This window comes from Somniosus microcephalus, chromosome 29, assembly GCF_052327205.1.
Source record: "Somniosus microcephalus isolate GS21.2 chromosome 29, FLI_Smic_1.0, whole genome shotgun sequence".
NCBI classification, from domain to species: domain Eukaryota; kingdom Metazoa; phylum Chordata; class Chondrichthyes; order Squaliformes; family Somniosidae; genus Somniosus; species Somniosus microcephalus.
Window position 1 is genome coordinate 29080508 of NC_141015.1, and position 18679 is coordinate 29099186.

General features: G+C 44.4%; 1 protein-coding gene across 4 annotated transcripts in view; it reads left to right on the forward strand.

The window, feature by feature from the left end:
- lrmda (leucine rich melanocyte differentiation associated) overlaps positions 1 to 18679 on the forward strand; it is a 932585-nt gene that overhangs the window by 647751 nt on the left and 266155 nt on the right. The window lies entirely within an intron of this gene.

Below are 18679 nucleotides of genomic sequence, written 5' to 3' on the forward strand. Positions count from 1 at the left end.
TATTATACACTTTATTAATCTGCGAGTTTCTAAATGCAATATTGTAATAAAAATATATATGTGTGCATGTATTTGCCCTCTATTTAACTGATTTGGTATTTTGTTTTGTTGTTTGTTCAGCCAGTATAAATTTAAATCATACTTATCTTTAAGGAAGCAGGTCTCTGACTCTAACACCTCCCTCTATCTAATGCACCTTTTTACTTTGTTGCCTCTTGTTTACATGTTTTTTCCTTCTCAAAGCATTGACAATTTGTGCTTCGTGATCACTGATAAAAAATCTCCTGTAAAGTTGAAAGCCTTAATCACATAAGGGAGTTTCTAATGACCAGATTTTGACCTCATTTCATTTGCGTAAGCATAGATCAAAGTGGACGGGGCCTGTCCGATTCTAGTAGTGTTGCCGGGTGTGACAGCACTTCACATCAAAACGACAGCTCAAGTGCAGGACAATCAAATTGCTCAATTATATCCTGGGCCTGTAATTATTCCTCTCTGTTTTTGCAAAGCCTGCATTTGTCATTCCATTGACATAATTTACCTTATGATCACCTCACTAACATTTTGGTTGCAACCACGGTTGAAGAAATATGGAGGCAGCTTCCATTCTTTTTATTTTGAAATTGATGAGGTCTGATATAGCAGCCACAATAACCTCTGCAGGGCATGTATAGACTTTGTGTTTAATTGCCTTCATCATCCCGATTGTCTGCTGACCAAAAGTGCAGGTCACCAATTACTGCAGCTGTGGCCAGACCTGCAGATAATTGGATTTTTGTAGCAGAGTTGATGGCATAATTGGATATTTTTGTTATTTGTTTTCAAGCCTTGTAGTTCTTCCTTCCGTGAGACAGTATGGCATTTATGAGGTAAAAAGAATACAGTCATGGCAATCCTTGTTTTTGTATTTTAAGTTTCAAAAGTCAAAATAGTTGACAACAATCATAGGTAAATATCCAATACATAGTCTGTGAAGCAGAACTTATATGGATATACAGAGGATTATGTTCATTTAGAGTCCAGTTACATTACCATTCGATGAAAACACGGCAGCATAACTCTGATTCAGGCCCCAGTCTGACACTGGAAAGCAGTCATGAGAGCCCCTCAGGAAAGCGGTTTCATACTGCTTTACCTTAGCATGGTGTGGTGTATAACAGATGTGGTGCCAAGGGAGCTGGAAAAAGTGTTTAGAAGTCCATTGGTCTTTACAGATTTACTGCCATTTTTTTCATGTTTGGAGAAAACTAGCACTCTGCATTCTCAAACATAAGTACAACCCTTGGTTGGGAGGGAGAGTAACAGAACAGGAGCTGGTTTTTGGGAATACATTATATCCTGTTTTGCCTCATGTTCCAAATTCCAGAATTGACTTCTACCCCCCGCCCCCCGCAGTGACAGCTGTGGCTCAGTTGGTAGCACCCTCACCTCTGAGTCAGAAGGTTGTGGGTTCAAGTCCCACTCCAGAGACTCGAGCACAAAAATCTTGGCTGACACTTCAGTGCAGTACTGAGGGAGTGCTGCACTGTTGGAGGTGCCGTCTTTCAGATGAGATGTTAAACCGAGGCCCCGTCTGCTCGCTCAGGTGGACGTAAAAGATCCTATGACACTATTTCGAAGAAGAGCAGGGGAGATATCCCCGGTGTCCTAGCCAATATTTATCCTTCAATCAACATCTAAAACAGTTTATCTGGTCATCATCACATTGCTGTTTGTGAGAGCTTGCTGTATGCAAATTGGCTGCTGTGTTTCCTACATTATAACAGTGACTACACTGCAAAAGTACTTCATTGGCTGTAAAACGCTTTGGGATGTCCGGTGGTCATGAAAGGCGCTATATAAGTACAAGTCTTTTTTTCTCAACTCTTTACACATGATTCCCTCTCTGCATTCAAAATATATTTAAAAATTGACTAGTCACAAGCGATGCTCTGTGTATGCATGTAAGCATGCTTTCTACAGGCAGCCAAGCAATGTAATGTGGTTCTTGTTGGCTGCACTTGACATTCTCCAATGGTATAACCACAACTTTACTAACTTTCTTCTATGCAACAATGTATGATATACACCACTCATTATAACTTGGTCCTTGGGAGCCCAAACATTTGTGTGTTGTTAGCTGTGTAAATAGAATGGAATATAACATTAAACAAACCACAAGCCTAGGCTCATGTGGCCTATTGACAGGGATAACTGCATACCTTGTAATGAGGGTGGAGTGTGTTCACACTCCCATATGTATGTAATCAAATAATTGTAAGGTTTTATAGAAAATGAATGCATTTATTTGAAAATGCACTTCTTCAGAATGGCTAATGGCCTTTATCTCAAGGGGCTGGAATACAAAGGGGAGCAAGTGATGCTTCAGTTATACAGGACCTTGCTCAGACCCCATTTTATATACTGCGTTCAGTTTTAGCACCGCACCTCAAGAAGGGTATTGGACGGGGTACAGTGCAGATTCTCCAAAATGATACCAGGGCTTAAAGGGTTAAAATATGAGGCAGGTTGCATAAACTTGGCTTGTGTTCCCATGAATTTAGATGGCTGAGGGGTGATCTAATTGAGGTGTTTAAAATAATAAAGAGATTCAGTAGGATAGATACGGAGAAGCTACTTCCTCTGGTGGAGTGAATCCAAAATAAGGGGACACAATCTTAAAATTAGCCAAATTTGAAAAATAGTTATACTTTCATTTTTTCCTATATTTTTGTAGAGAGGGCATTATAGTCTGTAGCCCACTGTATACCTTGATTCTTCCCAAGTTCCTGATCCCTAGTGCAGGAATCTCTTTGGTTACTTTGATACACAGGATGGTATGAAATAAAAATAGTGAAATAAAATCTGGCAGATAATCTGCTCACCTTGCCTCTATGCAGGTGAGGCAATGCCAATGGTAATTATATGAAATTTAGGATTGAGCCCGTAACTAAGACCAGCATTCACTGTGCCAGACTCTTTTTGGGTAATCAAAGTCCCGTCCACCTCCCCCCCCCACCCCCCCTGCAATTTTTCTAAACCTTTTTTTCCATCCAATTTTCTCCCCTCTCCTGAAATTGTTCACTCCCTCAGAGTTGTTTGTGTCCATGAATGCTGGGTGCCTTGTATAACTGCCCTTTATTTATATATGCGCCTTTACAATGAAAGTTAGCAGGCCAACCAACTCTGAGGACATCAGAGCTGTGTCTAATCCTGCCCTCAGCTAATGTTCACGAAGAGATCCATTCAGTAATGGCCACAGTGTAGCAAAGGAAGAGCAAATCTAGGGTGATTTCCACCCCTCTCCGCTGGACCAATTGTAGCACCACTGCTATTGGGCAGCTGAGATCAGGTAACTTAGAACAGACTGTGGCTTGAACCCAGGACATTCCTGGTTTGTATCATTTAGGGACCAAAACCTTCACTTCAGAACCATCTGGATAGGATGGATAATGACGTTTGTGTTAAATATTGGGTTATGATTGTCTTGGTGCTGGCATTGTATAATATGATCTCAGCAGCCTCAACTGGGTGCCACTGTGCAGTTCGACCTGGTGCAAATGCTGCACTCCCCAATAGTGTTCAGGAATACTGCGGATAATAAATGATGGTGGTTAATACTGATGTTGTAGACGGTGTTAATTAGAACAAATCCTACACTGAAGATGTGAGTAATCCCAGTAGGGGAAAAAATATCATCATATCTGTTAGAATTTTATAAGTTTCAATAAGATCCCCTCTCATTCTTCTAAACTACAGCGAATATAAGCCCAATTGACCCAATCCCTCATCGTACGTCATTCCTGCCATCCCAGGTATCAGTCTGGTGAATCTTTGCTGCACTCCCTCCATGGCAAGAACATCCTTCCTCAAATACCGCGACCAAAACTGCATACAATACTCAAGGTGTGGTCTCACCAAGGCCCTGTACAACTGCTGCAAGACATCCTTGCTCCTTAGTCACAGTTGAAATATGTATGGAGATAATGTATGCTGTTCATTGATGGGGCGAGGATAGGAAGAGATATGTGGGACAACTTGCGTCATCTCAATTTATAACTTAATCAATGCACATCAGGTAAAAACTGCTTAGCAAGCCTACTCTACCTTTAAAAAGGTTGCACCATTTCAGTACTACTTTGTCAAATGGGTGCAGAAAAGTCATGCTCATATCATAGTTTCTGTCTGGTCATGTTCTCCTTCCTGCTCACCCTAATCAAGTTCATGATGCTTGTGAAATTCAAAATATACTGACAATTATAATGCCAATAATCTCAACATCATGTTTATTGAGACTCTCTGCAGCTACTCCACTTGAGTCAATTATGAGAGAAATTTTGCAATTTGTATTATTTTTTCATGATGTTGCAGCTCATTGTTTGGAAAAGACCCCAAGATCCCACAAAATGGACCTGATTTGGGTATCTCTGGGATTCTGGGAGCAAGTCATCTATGGCTGTGCCTCAATCCCTTTGATTGTCATGATGCCAAATTCTCAGAATCACCAATACTGGCCCAACAACTACTGTGATTGTCGTGAGATGCAGTGGATACTGACTAACACTATCACAAAGTTGCAGCATAATCTCAGCGGGTACAGGCTCACTGCTTGTTAATAATAAGAAATTGGCTGTCTAAAGTTGGATTTCTCTGTACCCCATGCGGTATTGTGCTTCCTCTCCATATTTGTTCATTTGTTGAAATTTCTTTTAATGCTGCATCGACGATGTTTCAATGGGAATTGAAGCACATTCTTCTTCACGCTAAAACATTATTTCATAGTCATCTTCACGGGTATGTGTAATATATTATTTTGAAGATGCAACTTGGACATTTTTTTACTCTCATTTAAAATGTTGCAGAAATCTTAAGGAACTAATATAATTAAAACAAAAGCAAACTACTGCAGATGCTGGAAATCTGAAATAAATAAATCCCATTTGCAACATTTAGGCCTAGAAATTCATTGTAGCCACTTTTGGGGCGGTAAAGTCGGGCGGCCGCTAAAGTTTGCGCCCGGCGCAAAACCGAGGCCACTTCTCCGATATTCATTAGCTTCGCCGTAAGAGTTTGCTCAAGCGCTAAAACTGGCGCTGCACGCCTCTCTTTAGGCGCTAAGCCGGAGGTGCTGAGCGAGAGCGCCGAGGCCGGGCGCAGCGCAGGTGCGGCCATCTCGTGATTGACAGCAGACACCCTGGCGCCGGCCAGCTCTTAAGGGGGAAGGGTCGACTTGGTCTGCTGCCACGCCCTGGATAGTGGAGCCCTCCAGCTAGGCCTGAACACTGCTGCTGGACCCAAATAGCGCCTGAAGCCATGCAGAAGGCCCGTGAACGAGCGCAGCGCTTCTCAGAGCTTGATCTGAGTGTGCTGGTTGGTGCTGTGGAGAAGAGGCGCCATATTTTGTACCCGGACAATGGCAGGAAGGCGCCGGGCCGCGTCTACCGGAGAGCCTGGAGGCATGTCGCCAGCAAGGTGTCAGCCAACAGCGAGGTCCCCAGGAGCGGTGTCCAATGCCGCAAAAAGTTTAATGACCTCACTCGGATTGTCAGGGTGAGTACCCTTTCCAGTGTCCTCCTCATCCTTGCATGTGCACCTCACATTATGGGCAAAGGGACCTGAAAGCCCTAATGGCCAGCCCTCATGCAGCAGCTATGGGACAGGCATGAACATCAATTGCACATTCTGCACTTAACACACTGGCCAGGCTATTCCACCATGGGAGGCAGTGCACACAAGATCAGGGCGACACACTGTACTTAGAGGCCGTCCTTTCTCTTGCAGGCCAAGCTGGCCAATAAGAAGAAGAGCCGGACTGCGACCGGGGGAGGCCGACCCCAGATCCAGCCGCTCACCAAGCTGCAACATCGCGTGGAGCGCATCATGGGTGGCCGGGTGATTGGCCCCGTTGCATGTGGAGATGCCGACCCTGTTCTGGGCACCAATGGTAAGGACATCACCTTTTGGACCTCTCTCGTCCCACTTGCGCATCAGATCTACATCCTTTGCCACTGTCCGACCAATGCGCTGAATGCCACCACTCATGCATCCCTCGCTGACGCCCTCTCCTCACTCTAAAGCTACTCTTGTGCCTTCCTGCTTTCAGATGGTGAGGAGGAGGTCCCTGAACTTGCCAGTGACAGCCCCTCAGAAGAGGAGGAGGAGGAGGAGCAAGAGGAAGGCGGCCCATCAGGGGAACCCTCAGCCGCGGCAACCCATGCGAATGTAGGGGACACGTCTTCCCTGGAGGGGAGCGTGGCGGAAGTGTCGGAGGGGAGGGGAGCTCATGGGACCTGCGGCCTGCAGAAACGCGGGAGGGGGGTGGAAGCTCAGCGGCCTTCTCCCCAGAGGGGGGAAGGGTCGGAGGGGAGTCCAATTGCTGGGCCCAGCGGCGTCCAGCAACGCAGGAAGGGTCGGCCAGCTCGGCGGCCTTCTCCCCAGAGGGGGGAAGGGTCAGAGGGGAGTCCAATTGCTGGGCCCAGCGGCGTCCAGCAACGCAGGAAGGGTCGGCCAGCTCGGCGGCCTTCTCCCCAGAGGGAGAGTCCGGCCTCCAGTCCGGAGATGGTCTTCGCCGAGGAGATGGAACGCCTCGAGGACTTGTCCGCGGACTCGGAGCGCCGGCACACGGAGCTCATGGGGGTAGTGGCACGGTTGCCTGAGGCCATCGAGTCCCTCTCTCGGAGTGTGACCGACGTCGGGGCCTCACAGGCCATCAGTTTGGCGGCATTCGGGGCAGATCAGGCAGCGAGTCGGGCGGCATTCGGGGCAGCTCAGGCAGCGAGTGGGCAGCTGATCAGTGGGTCCGTGCAGTCACTGGGTGCTCTGATGAGGTCACTGAACAGGGCAACACGGGCACTCACTGCTGCCAAACTCGCTGTGTCAGCCAGGCATCGCCAGGGCACCCGGCGCGCTGCAGCAGCACAGCGGTCTGTCCCTCGGCAGATTGGTGCGCATGCTGCAGTGCTGGCCCGGGCGAGTGCCAGTGTCTCAGGTGACCAGCGAGCGCCTGCCATCCGCCAGCTTGCCCCCATTCCTCCAGCCGCCACTGCCACTCCCCCAGTGGAGCTGCCAGGAGCTGCTGTAGCGACTGATGCTGGCCAGCCACAGCTGCAGCATTCAACAGCCACCCGCTCGACGGCCAGACCTCGACTAGGCCGACCCCCAAGGGCATCTGCCGTCACGACATGTGCCCCTCAGGAGCCTGCCCCCAGCCTTGCAGCAGCCAATGGCCTTACTTTGAGGAGGAGCAGCAGGGCGGGCAGGGGCCACACAAAGATGGCCAAGGCATTGCCCTAGCGGGCCAAAAAGTCGAATGTGTGGCCAGTTGTGTTTGTTTTTTGAGGCCGAGAATTGGATGTTTGTTTTTTGAAGGCCGAGAATTGGATGTTTGTTTTTTGAAGGCCGAGGATGTGATGTTTGTTTTTTACGAAGGCCGAGGATGACGGCCATTTTAGTTGCACTGTTTTGTTAATCCTCTCCAGGTTGTGGGAGCGAGTAATGTGTTTGAGTGTTTTTTGGGGGTTTCGTCTGTTTTTGGTTTTCATGTGGGAAGGGCCCTGAGTTTGTACAATAAAGCATTTTATTTATTAACATTGTCCATGTTTGATCTTTGAAGTGTTTGTTGCCTTAACCGGCTGAGGGCTTGCGGAGCGGCTGCAATCATGTTCTTTCATTGGCGCAAGCCATTCCCTGACAGGGGGCCTAGAAGTGACGTTCAATAAGCCGCCGACGGGCGGCCCTTGGACCTTCTGCCTCCCTCCTGGGCTGGTACTCCTCGTCCTCCTCCTCCTCATGCTCCTCCTGCTCCTCCTCCTGAGGTGGTGGTCCAACGTGAGGTGGCAGTGCCTGAGTCCTGCGGATAGCCAGGTTGTGCAGCATGCAGCAAACGACAACGAATTGGGAGACTCGCTCCTGTGAATACTGGAGGGCTCCCCCGGAGCGATCGAGACAGCGGAACCGTTGCTTGAGGACGCCGATTGTTTGTTCTATGATGTTCCTAGTTGCTTGATGGCTCTCGTTGTATGCCTCTTCAGCAGGGGTCGTGGGCGCGCGGAGCGGGGTCATGAGCCAGGTACACAAAGGATAGCCTTTGTCTCCGATAAGCCATCCTCTTGGGTGAGGCTGTGCCTGGAACATGTCAGCCACAGTTGTTTGTCGCAGGATAAAGGCATCGTGGCTGCTGCCTGGAAAGCGGGCATTGACAGCTAGGATGCGCTGCCTGTGGTCACACACCAGCTGTACGTTGAGGGAATGGTAGCCCTTCCGGTTGCGGTAATCCTCGGCATACTCCAGAGGTGCCCGCAAAGCCACATGCTTGCAGTCAATGACGCCCTGCACCATGGGGAAGCCCGCTATTCTTGCAAATCCCACTGCACGCTGCTGCTGCTTGTCCAGGGTCATGGGGAAGGAGATGAATTGATGACTCCTTCTGAAAAGGGCATCGGTCACCTGGCGGATGCAGCAATGCACGGCGAACTGGGAGATGTTAGCGATGTCCCCAGCAGCGGATTGGAAGGAGCCGGTGGCATAGAAGTTGAGAGCCACCGTCACCTTCACTGCCACCGACAGAGACGTCCTGCGCATCAGCTGTGGCTGTAGATCTCTGTGAAGCAGCTGGCAGATGTCTGCAACCACCTCCCTTCTGAATCACAACCTCCTAACACACTTCGCGGCAGACATGGTCAGATAGGAGGACTGCTGGCGGTATACCCTGGGTGGGTAAGGCCTCAGTTGGCGATGCCTGTTGCCCCCTCTGCGTCTAGCCAGGGCTGCCACTCTCTCACGGCGTCTGTAAGCCCTTCTGGCATAAGGCTGAAAGTCAGCGTTGGCACCCAATGCAGCCCCCATTATATGCTGGCAAACACTGAGCTCTCAATGAAGGCAAAGATAATTGCTAAGCTCTGGCCTGAGCCAAAAACACCTGTCCTAGTGTTGGTCCAAACCAGTAAGCTCTCCTCCTTGGTCTCTCTCCAAAAAACCGTTGCACAAGAGTGAATGCTGCAAAATGGCTGGCCTTTATAGTGCAGGGTAAGTGCCCTTTAATTAGCACTCCCCACGGCCCGCCTCGGCTGTGTACCGTTCCACTTCACAGTCGTTAGGGCCGCCCGGCGCACAATGGGCCGGCGCGAGTGAAGTTCCGGATCGGGGCGCACAAAGGGCGTTGCACTAGGAAATGACGTCATGATCTGCGCGCGCAGCAGGGCGCGCGTTAAGACTTTGCGCCGGCACTAAATGTGTACTGAAGTTGGGGCGAGGCGCAGATCGCGCTGCGCCCGGGCGCTAAGCGCCTAGCGCTCGAGATCATCTACTCCTAAGGCGCTAACGGCTGGCGCGCCCAACTGAATTTCTAGGCCTTAATCTCTCCTGCCTTCCATTCTAGCACAGACCGTCCCTTTAGTTCCTTCCTCCCCTCCCCCCTCCCCTTTCCCTGTCTCTGCACCTGCTTAAAACCTGTTACATCCCTAACTTTTTCCAGTTCTGACGAAGGGTCACAGACATGAAACGTTAACTCTGTTTCTCTCTCCACGGATGCTGCCTGACCTGCTGAGTGTTTCCAGCATTTTCTGTTGTTATTTAATATAATTAAAATCCATGTTACTATTTTTTTAATTGTATAAGTTATCACACAGATTAGAAAAACAAAATCAATGGTAAGTAAAATTCGGAAGGTATCAGAATTTAGAAAGTTATGAAGTGAGTGAAATTCTAGAGGACCTCCTTTGAATGGCACGATTCATTATATGCAATGCAAGTATATCCTTCCTTAAATAAGGAGACCAAAACTGTACGCAGTACTCCAGTACAGTTTTGGTCTCCTTATTTAAGGAAGGATATACTTGCATTGGAGGCAGTTCAGAGAAGGTTCACGAGGTTGATTCCGAAGGGGCTGTCATATGAAGAAAGGTTGAGCAGGTTGGGCCTATACACTGGAGTTTAGAAGAATGAAAGGCGATCTAATTGAAACATATAAGATTCTGAAGGGGCTTGACAGGGCAGATGCAGAGAGGATGTTTCCCCTCGTGGGGGAATCTCGAACTAGGGGGCATAATTTCAGAATAAGGGAACACCCATTTAAATCGGAAATGAGGAGGAATTTCTTCTCTCAGAGGGTTGTGAATCTTTGGAATTCTCTTCCCCAGAGAGCTGTGGAGGCTGGGTCATTGAATATATTTAAGGTGGAGATAGACAGATTTTTGAACGATAAGGGAGTCAAGGGTTATGGGGAGCAGGCAGGGAAGTGGAGTTGAGGCCAAGATCAGATCAGCCATGATCTTATTGAATGGCGGAGCAGGCTCGAGAGGCCAAATGACCTACTCCTGCTCCTACGTCTTATGTTCTTATTACAATGCACTTGTTACAGTTCTAGCACATTGTATTAGGGCTGCACACATGTACTGTTGAATGTTTATTTCATGGAACCTATGGAAACATAATTTGAAAATATACCTTTAATAGTGAAATTACTTTATTATGGAACAAATCAACATAACCTTTTAAAGCTTGTGTGATGAATGTGGACTCCACCCTGCATGGTGTTAGGACATATTTTTGTGTTATATCTCATGTGTATCTCCAGCTAGACTAATGTACTGGGACTTTTAATTGGAATCATTGCTGATGTTTTTGAGTAGTTCTTTGTTTTGAAAGTCTGTGGGTAGACTGATTATCCAGTGCAGAAAAGGGGCAGATATGAACTAATCAGCTGTGATTGCCACAGCCATTAATAGGCTTCTCAAATATTCCAATAGGCTTTATGTTTAGTCTAAACAAGTAAACAACTCTTTCAGACAGCTGGCTGGGGGGTTGGGGATGTGGTGTGGTGGAGTAGAGTGGGTGGAAGGGTGTTTCCCCTAGTCATACTCTCTGATGATTGAAATAATTCATAATGATTACCATCCTCTTGACAAGGAATTTGGGATTTCCTCAAATACATTTGCTTATTGAGAAGAATTTGCTTTGTTCTTAGGTGTCAGAAACTGCCTGGACCAGGTATATTTACTGCCTCCTTTCAGCATGTCTTCACTTAGTCTAACTATATTTCCATATCAAAGCAGTGAGATAGAATGCCTTGGAGTAGTTTTGGTGCATGGGAAGATGATGAGAGAAGACCTTGCCAACATAGAGGCATGTGCCTCTCAATGCATTGTAAGATGTGTACCCAGAAAATTCCAGTGCATCAAATTCTATTGGTAGACTGTGAATCTGATGTTCAAATGTAATTATAATGAAGTTCATGATCTGGAAATAGCATGAGCAAAATTGTGCCTAAAGTAGAAAGTGATGAAAACAATTTCTTAATCGGAGCTTTGGGTGCCATTGTAATAAGATTATTTCATGATCAGAAAACCAAATGAGGTGCTTGCATTTCCTTAGCTGGCTACAAATGAAAACCAATGCTGGTGAACGAAGTTTCAAATATTTTTCGCTTGTCAATTTTATTCTCTCCTAATTACATTGACTCTTGGCTGTTCCAGGATGTCTGTTACCTTCCTGTACCTCACTCAAGTGGCCATCAGTCATGTGCGAGTCAGTGGTTGCAGGCTATTCACCAGAGGCACATTACAGAAAAGCCCATTCATTCCATACCAAAAAGCTGGTCCAGTTGTCACCAAATTCTACATATCCATAAGAGCCAGGAAGATGGCAAGTTTGGTACAACACAGATGGAGAGGGTGGATATTGAGTCCAGTGGATGATCTTGTAACATTGCTAATTCCATCCATGTGACCATAATATGGTAGAACCTGTAGTGGATGTATGATGGACTTGCATTTTCTTAATTGTTTGTAATGTTTATGGTGCTGGTTAACTAATAAGTTTTTGCCATGATAAGCTTGTTAATGCTGTACCAGCTTTGAACTATTTTACGAAGTAGCTTGGAAAGATTTTTTTTCAGTTTTTTTTCCTTAGTTCTCAGAAGTCAATTATGATCTATTTGTGAGTAATATTTGTAGATTAAAATATTGTAACTCATTCATGACATTCACTCACTCGTGAGATATACAAAACATCAAAGATATATAGAGTGGCTGTCAACATAGAACTGCTTATAAAACATAAATCCATTTATATTTATGCTTAGTTTAGAGTCCAACTGTTTTCATTTAATGATATCGTTCCAAAATAAATTAGCAGCCATAATTATTAATCGTTACCAGTAATCAAAAAAAATTCAAGGTTATTTCGGAGAGATTGCTTAGCATGTAAACTTGCCAGTTAATATTAAAAATTGTACCTTATTATAGGGACAGGAAAACATAGACTTCGAATGTTAATCTGAGATTGATGAGAGTTGTGGGTTCCCACGGGTAGCCAGACAACTATTATATCTTGGAAAATGGAACTAACCCAGATTCCAAGGCACTGTATTTTATTGAATTGTTTCAGCATGAAGCAAGAGGTAGACATGCATGGGATGGTTGAATCAGATCTGAAGTGAGTTATTTTAGATTGATGGTAATGTGTTTCCATCTGTTTTGCAAGTGGAGGATTACCGTTTTAAACTTGCCTTTTAAGGTTCAGTGAGTTTATCCAGTGAATAGCTGAGTCATACAGACCAGGAAAATCCCAGGTTTGATCCCTTGTCTGTGCCTTACTAGCTGATCACAGCTGGTGCGGCAGGTAGGGGTGCTATAATTATCTGCCCTTTTCCTGGGTTAGGGAAGAGATATGTCGGCCAGGGTCCTACTCGTGATCACTGTCCCCCGTTTGTAAGTATGCACATGGATCTTGAGTGAAGATGGGATCAGACTGAGCTATCGTGACCCCTGCATTCAGATAGTCTATCAACATTCACTGTCAATAGCCACTTTAGCAAGGTACAACAGTGCTTGTGGAACTATACCTCAGCAGGAAGCCAATGCCTTCAAGAGAGAGGAGCAATGGGAAGGAAATTAATTTGGGGAAAAAAATAATTTATGAAGAAAATCATGCAGCACCTGGTATAAAAATCATTTTGTACAAGTCACATATTCTTTCAACTGATGGAGCCAACTTGTCAATCTTTTATGAAAGCAGAATACTGCGATGCTTGAAATCTGAAACCTCATCGAAAGGTCATCAACCTGAAACTCTGTTTCTCTCTCTCCACAGATGCTGCCTGACCTGCTGAGTATTTCCAGCATTTTCTGTTTTTATTGTCAGATTAAAATAAGGTTGATCAATATCAAGAGATATATTATCAAGGACAGGGAACTTGTTTAGGTAAACTCTTTAACTCTCCAAAGGGAAGTTGCATTGTTGCTCCACATGCAACTTGAGTGATTATATCAAAAGTAAGTAACAATCACACACAGAATCACACACAGAATCCCCACAGTGCAGATAAAGGCCATTTCGGCCCATCGAGCCTGCACCGACACATATCCCACCCTATCCCCGTAACCCCACGTATTTAATCCCCTAACACTAAGGGTCAATTTATCATAGCCAAATCAACCTAACCCGCACATCTTTGGACTGTGGGAGGAAACCAGAGCACCCGGAGGAAACCGGGTATTAGCATTCCAAGCGAGACTTTGAAATAGTCACTGAAAGTTTCTATATTTATTTTGTGCCAATTTTTCTAGACTCTTATTCAAATATAAACATTTTATGGCAGCCATTCTGGGTATTTATAATAGCCATTATTATTATTATTCACTATCAGTGCTCAAAACCAGAATAATATCAAAAGAAAAAAAAGGTCTCATTAAAAAGAAATGAAGGATATTGTTCAGATTAGGTCACAGTAAAAGTGATCATTGTTAATGACTGGAATAGGTAATTACAATGGGGAAAAATGATCGCAGATACATTTTAATATCTAGCCCCAGGAGGTGTGTGTCATACTGTGATGTGCAACTGAATGTCTGCTGAAAAAAGATGCAAGTGTGAAGTATGGGACATAAAATGGATCATTTTATTTTCAAACAAGTTGAAAGACTGTTTTCTGGAGTGTATTCAGTATCAATTGTGGCTTTAAATTGAAGTCATGTATTAGTTTGGCAGCTAAGCATCTAGTGGTATGAATTTAAGGTTGCTAGACATTCAAACAGTATTGTATTTGGGATAAGCTACGGAGTGAAATTTTATTGTATGTATTTTAACAAAAACTAGTAATGTTATAACCCCAATACGATGTGGGATTTATTGTGAACAGGAAATCATTCTTAAGCATTCAAACTTATAGAGCAATCACTTCAATAATAGCAAAGATGGCAGTACTTGCCTCCATGCTATAATTGCTTTTTCAAGACACCGACACGCTATAACTGTGAAGTGTTAGGGTGATGCTAGAACAGGAGTATGACTCACTTTTGCTCTTACCTGAAAGATCGACTACTTTTTATGCATACCTGCAATCCATAACATCGTTTTATTTAAAAGCAATGTTTAATTTACAGAAACAAATCTGAATATCCTTCAAAGTACTGCTTTCTCTAGTTATTACTGCTTGCAATGATTTGAAAAACACAAGTTTACACCAATGACCTTTTAGTTTTATTTCCTTCTCATGGACAGTGTTTTATTGCAGACAAAAATGTTATAAAACTTTCAGAACATAATATTCTAGTGCCTGTGTGCAGATCAACAATTGAGATTGATACCTGATAAAACAGATTGCTGTCTTTATATGAATGAAAATTTGTGAGCTATCACAAAATAGGGCTGCTTTCCCTGTGCCAGTAGATGACACATTGCCAGCATTGTACAGAAGTCCCACATTTGATGCCAGTTGCATGCTTAGTTAATTGGCCTCACTAAATGCACCAGTGAGTATCAGCAGCCTTGGGTTTCAAGGAGAAAAATAAGCAATGGTTCCTTCTCCTGATCAGCAGGGAAGTGTGCGTGCAGATAGGATCAGGCTCAACTGCAATGCCTTCAATGGTTGAATAACCTGCTTACACTCATGTCTCACACATGCAGAGTGATCATTTGGTGAGCTGCAGCGCCTGGGGAACCATAACACAGCACAAATCTGGACATTAAGCAGTGCAGGGAGGAAATTGGGAAGAAAAATGTGGGGGTGATTTTAATCATGGTCCAAAGCAGACTTGTTTTGGTATGTGTATTTAATATGGCTGCAGCATAGATTTCCTGGCCATTGTAAATTATTTTGTCCCTTGTGCAGTTTTTTAAACGAATTTTCTCTACTCCTCTGCTGAAGTCATTGACTCATGTTGGGGTATGATTGTAAAGGTGCCAGCACTCTTGTTATCTCACGTGAGTGCCCATTCTTCTTATGTGCGCATTGATGGAGAATGTCATTTGGCCATTTAGATTCGGGAGCACCCTGGGCAAGCCCAATCCTATTGTTGCCCAATGTCCACACTTGTACATACAAATAGTGATCAGTCCTGAAAGATGTGTCTCCTTTCCTGGCCTGTGGATGGTGTGGTCAGTTTTTGCCACTTGGCTGACAAACCAGCTGGGAGTAACTAATGCAACGTAAGCCAACAATAAAACCTGCAGCCCGCCAGGTCTTGTGACTCCGTACCACTCTGAACAATGCATTGAGGCATTGGGAGACCTCAGTACCCTCGCATATTTTAGTGCAAAGTAGTTGCAGCTGCACAAAATGCTTGTTATCTAGCTTCAGATGCACAAGCAAAGTCACAATGCCTTGATCAGAATTAAAATCCAGCTGATGAAAGCCTTGCCTCACATTATTATTATACTATCTATTCTCACTGCACTGCTATTATATTTGTTAGTAACTCTAACTAAAGAGAAACAATATTCCAAAGTACAGGTTAATTTATATTTGAAATGTCTACAATGGAAGCACTCTCGAAAGCACGGTGATCTGGAGTGGTAAGATGTGGATTTATGCTTTGTAATTCCCCAAATGGTAAATTCCCAGTTTAAGTTCTGCCATTCAGCATCATAAACCAAGCAGTTGCTAGTTGCTTCCCAACAGGGAAGGAAGGAAAAATCGATATGCTGTATTTATTTCTGCTACGAGATTAAATGCTGTACAGTATATCCAAATGTGCAGAAAGACAATGGAGATACTTTAGAACATTGCCATAGTGAATACACTTCAAATTACTCCCTTGGCTGTGGAGCTCTTTGGAAGCACTTGGCTGTAAAAAGTGCTACAAAAAGGCAAGTTCTTTCTTAACTGTACATAAAACTGAAGAAGGTATTAATAAAGATCCTTTTTCAAATGTTCCAATACTTTATTGCAAGGAGGTTTGTGTTTTGGTGGGAGAAAAGCCCGTGTTTTTAAATGATTAGTCAGCATATGTGGGTTTTAAAGCAGTAGTTTGTAATCAGTCCTAAATGGCACTAACCTAGCAAACGGAAAATCAGCCAGGATTCCTACTCCTGATTTCAATTCACTGATTCCCACTGAAAAGTGTGTGTGTATGTGTGTGCCATGAGTGGAGAATGGGAATCATAGCTGTCCTCACCCAAAGTATAGCTCTGCTCAGAAAACACACCCCACCACTTCCTCTGAGTTTTTGCATTAATGTCAGAAGTTTAGTTTTTTGGGGCCCAACGAGCATGCAATGCATGTATTATTTTATATCACATTTCAAAAGTTTGCCAGGACAATTGTCGTCTTGAGTTGCATTGAGCATAAAATATATTTACAGTTCATTGGCAGAACTAAAACAATTACACCATCTGGATGAACTCGTATAAGAATCAAGCCCCCAGGGAAAGTTTTTATTGCATTGCATCTGAGTCTAACTTGGAGATTTGTACAGAAATTAACTTTGAACAGTTCCTGCGCCCAAACCGAGTTAGACTGCTCAAGCTTATGCACGGAGATTGACCAGGCAGTGTCTAGCAGTCTGTGTGTTTAAGCTCCATCCTCAGCACAGTTATTGATGAGGTCATCATTACATCATCTGTGATCTAGTGGTGATCCAAGTTGTTTTTACAAGTTAAGAAACATTTCACTAACATGTTTTTTTTAAAAAGCTTAATAATGGTAACTAACCTAATACAAATGATTTTCTTTTAACCACAATACTATGATTTATAGGCACATCTGTCCTAATGGTCCATCATTGATATTTCTCTTCAATACTTGCACTATGTGTGACACAGCTTTGCTTAACTAATGTTACACAGACATGTGAAAGTGTTTCCCCTTGCTTGGAGTGAGATTAATAACCAAAAAGAGTGAGACAAATCACAAACCTATTTAAAAAAAATCATGCTGTGTTTATGTTTCAGCATGAGATACATCAAAATAGGTTATATTTTTAAACCAAAATGAGTGAGGCTTGACAGGCCTGTGTTATATTATAAAACACATCATTTACATTATTCTGCATCACCTTGTGCCTGTCTGAAAGTATGGAATCACTCTCTACCATGTACTGGCAGGTTGAACACTTTCATGTAGATGTTTAGTAACGCCTAACAGTTTGATTCTAGCTGTGTGTTATATATTTGATGTAAATTTGATTTGTTTGCCCAGCACATTTGTAAATTTGGCAAAATTTACCTTTGACAAATATAATAGTTACAGATGTTTATTACCTCATCATCTCATTGAATCGTCTAACTCTAAGCGCTTCACACATTGAATTACTTTTGGAGTGCAGTGACTGCTGTTACTTAAGTAAATGTGGCAGCAATTCAGTGCCACTAATGTTCCATAAACAACAAATAGATGAATGAATCGTTGTTTTTGGTGGTTTCGGTTGAGGGAAGAATATTAGCAAAAGTACTGGGAAAACTTCCTGCATTTATTTCAAATAGTGCTGTGTGCGCTTTAACATCCACCTGCACAGTACCTGGATAACTGTTGCAATTATCTTTCTCCATTTTTGTAACCTGTTGAGCTCTTAGTCACATGTAATGATGTTAGAAATACTGGCCTGGATTCTCTTTCACAAGTGTGGGTTTGCAACAAGGTGGTTCCCTACACCGGCCAATATGAAACTGCTGTTAACTTGCCCTAATTTCCTCCCATCACCGTTATTAGTCATGCAGAGTGGTTTGGAGGCCAGAAAACCACCCTTCATTGGCTTACCACTTCTGGTGGGGAGGGAAGTACAGTTCTGGTGCAGTTTTCAAAATGCTGCAGCCAGTTAAATGGCAACATCATTTTTCTGAAAGATGGCAGAAGGAACAGTATGCTCGGGGTATCAACAGCTGGAAGGGACCCCGCATTTTCCGATGTGTCCGTGGAGGTGCTGTTGGTAGAAGTGAGGGTCAGGAAAGTCCATCTGATGGGCACTGAGGAGACCTCATGAGGGTGGTGCAGGCTGTCTGGATGAAGGTGGTAGAAGCACTTAGTGCAATCTCCACGACCCCAAGAACTGTCACAAAGTGCAGAAGGAGGTTCAATTACCTCACAAGGATAGCTATGGTAAGTCGAGGTTCTGGTACCAATACAGATCCTCTACCACTCATACCCCTTCTCTCACTGCCTTACCTATCACACTCTGACTCCGGACCTGGATGTCAACACTTCTGTAAAGGCCAACCTCACCAAATACTCAAGATCTGGTAGCGGGCAGCACACCTGGAGAGTTCAGGGATGTGGAAGCCCTGCTGATCTTAACGGCCGGGCCTCATTTCAATAGAAGTTACCAAAGTCCGGCCTGACATCCGGCCACGTTCACTACCTGCCTGGCGGGCAGGAGCGGGAATTTGGCTGCAGGAGACTGTAGCTGGGGATTGATGGGAACCCCCTGGCACGGTCCCCATCTCCCTCCCTTAATTCTAAGGGAGCAGATTTGAATGGTTATGGTGC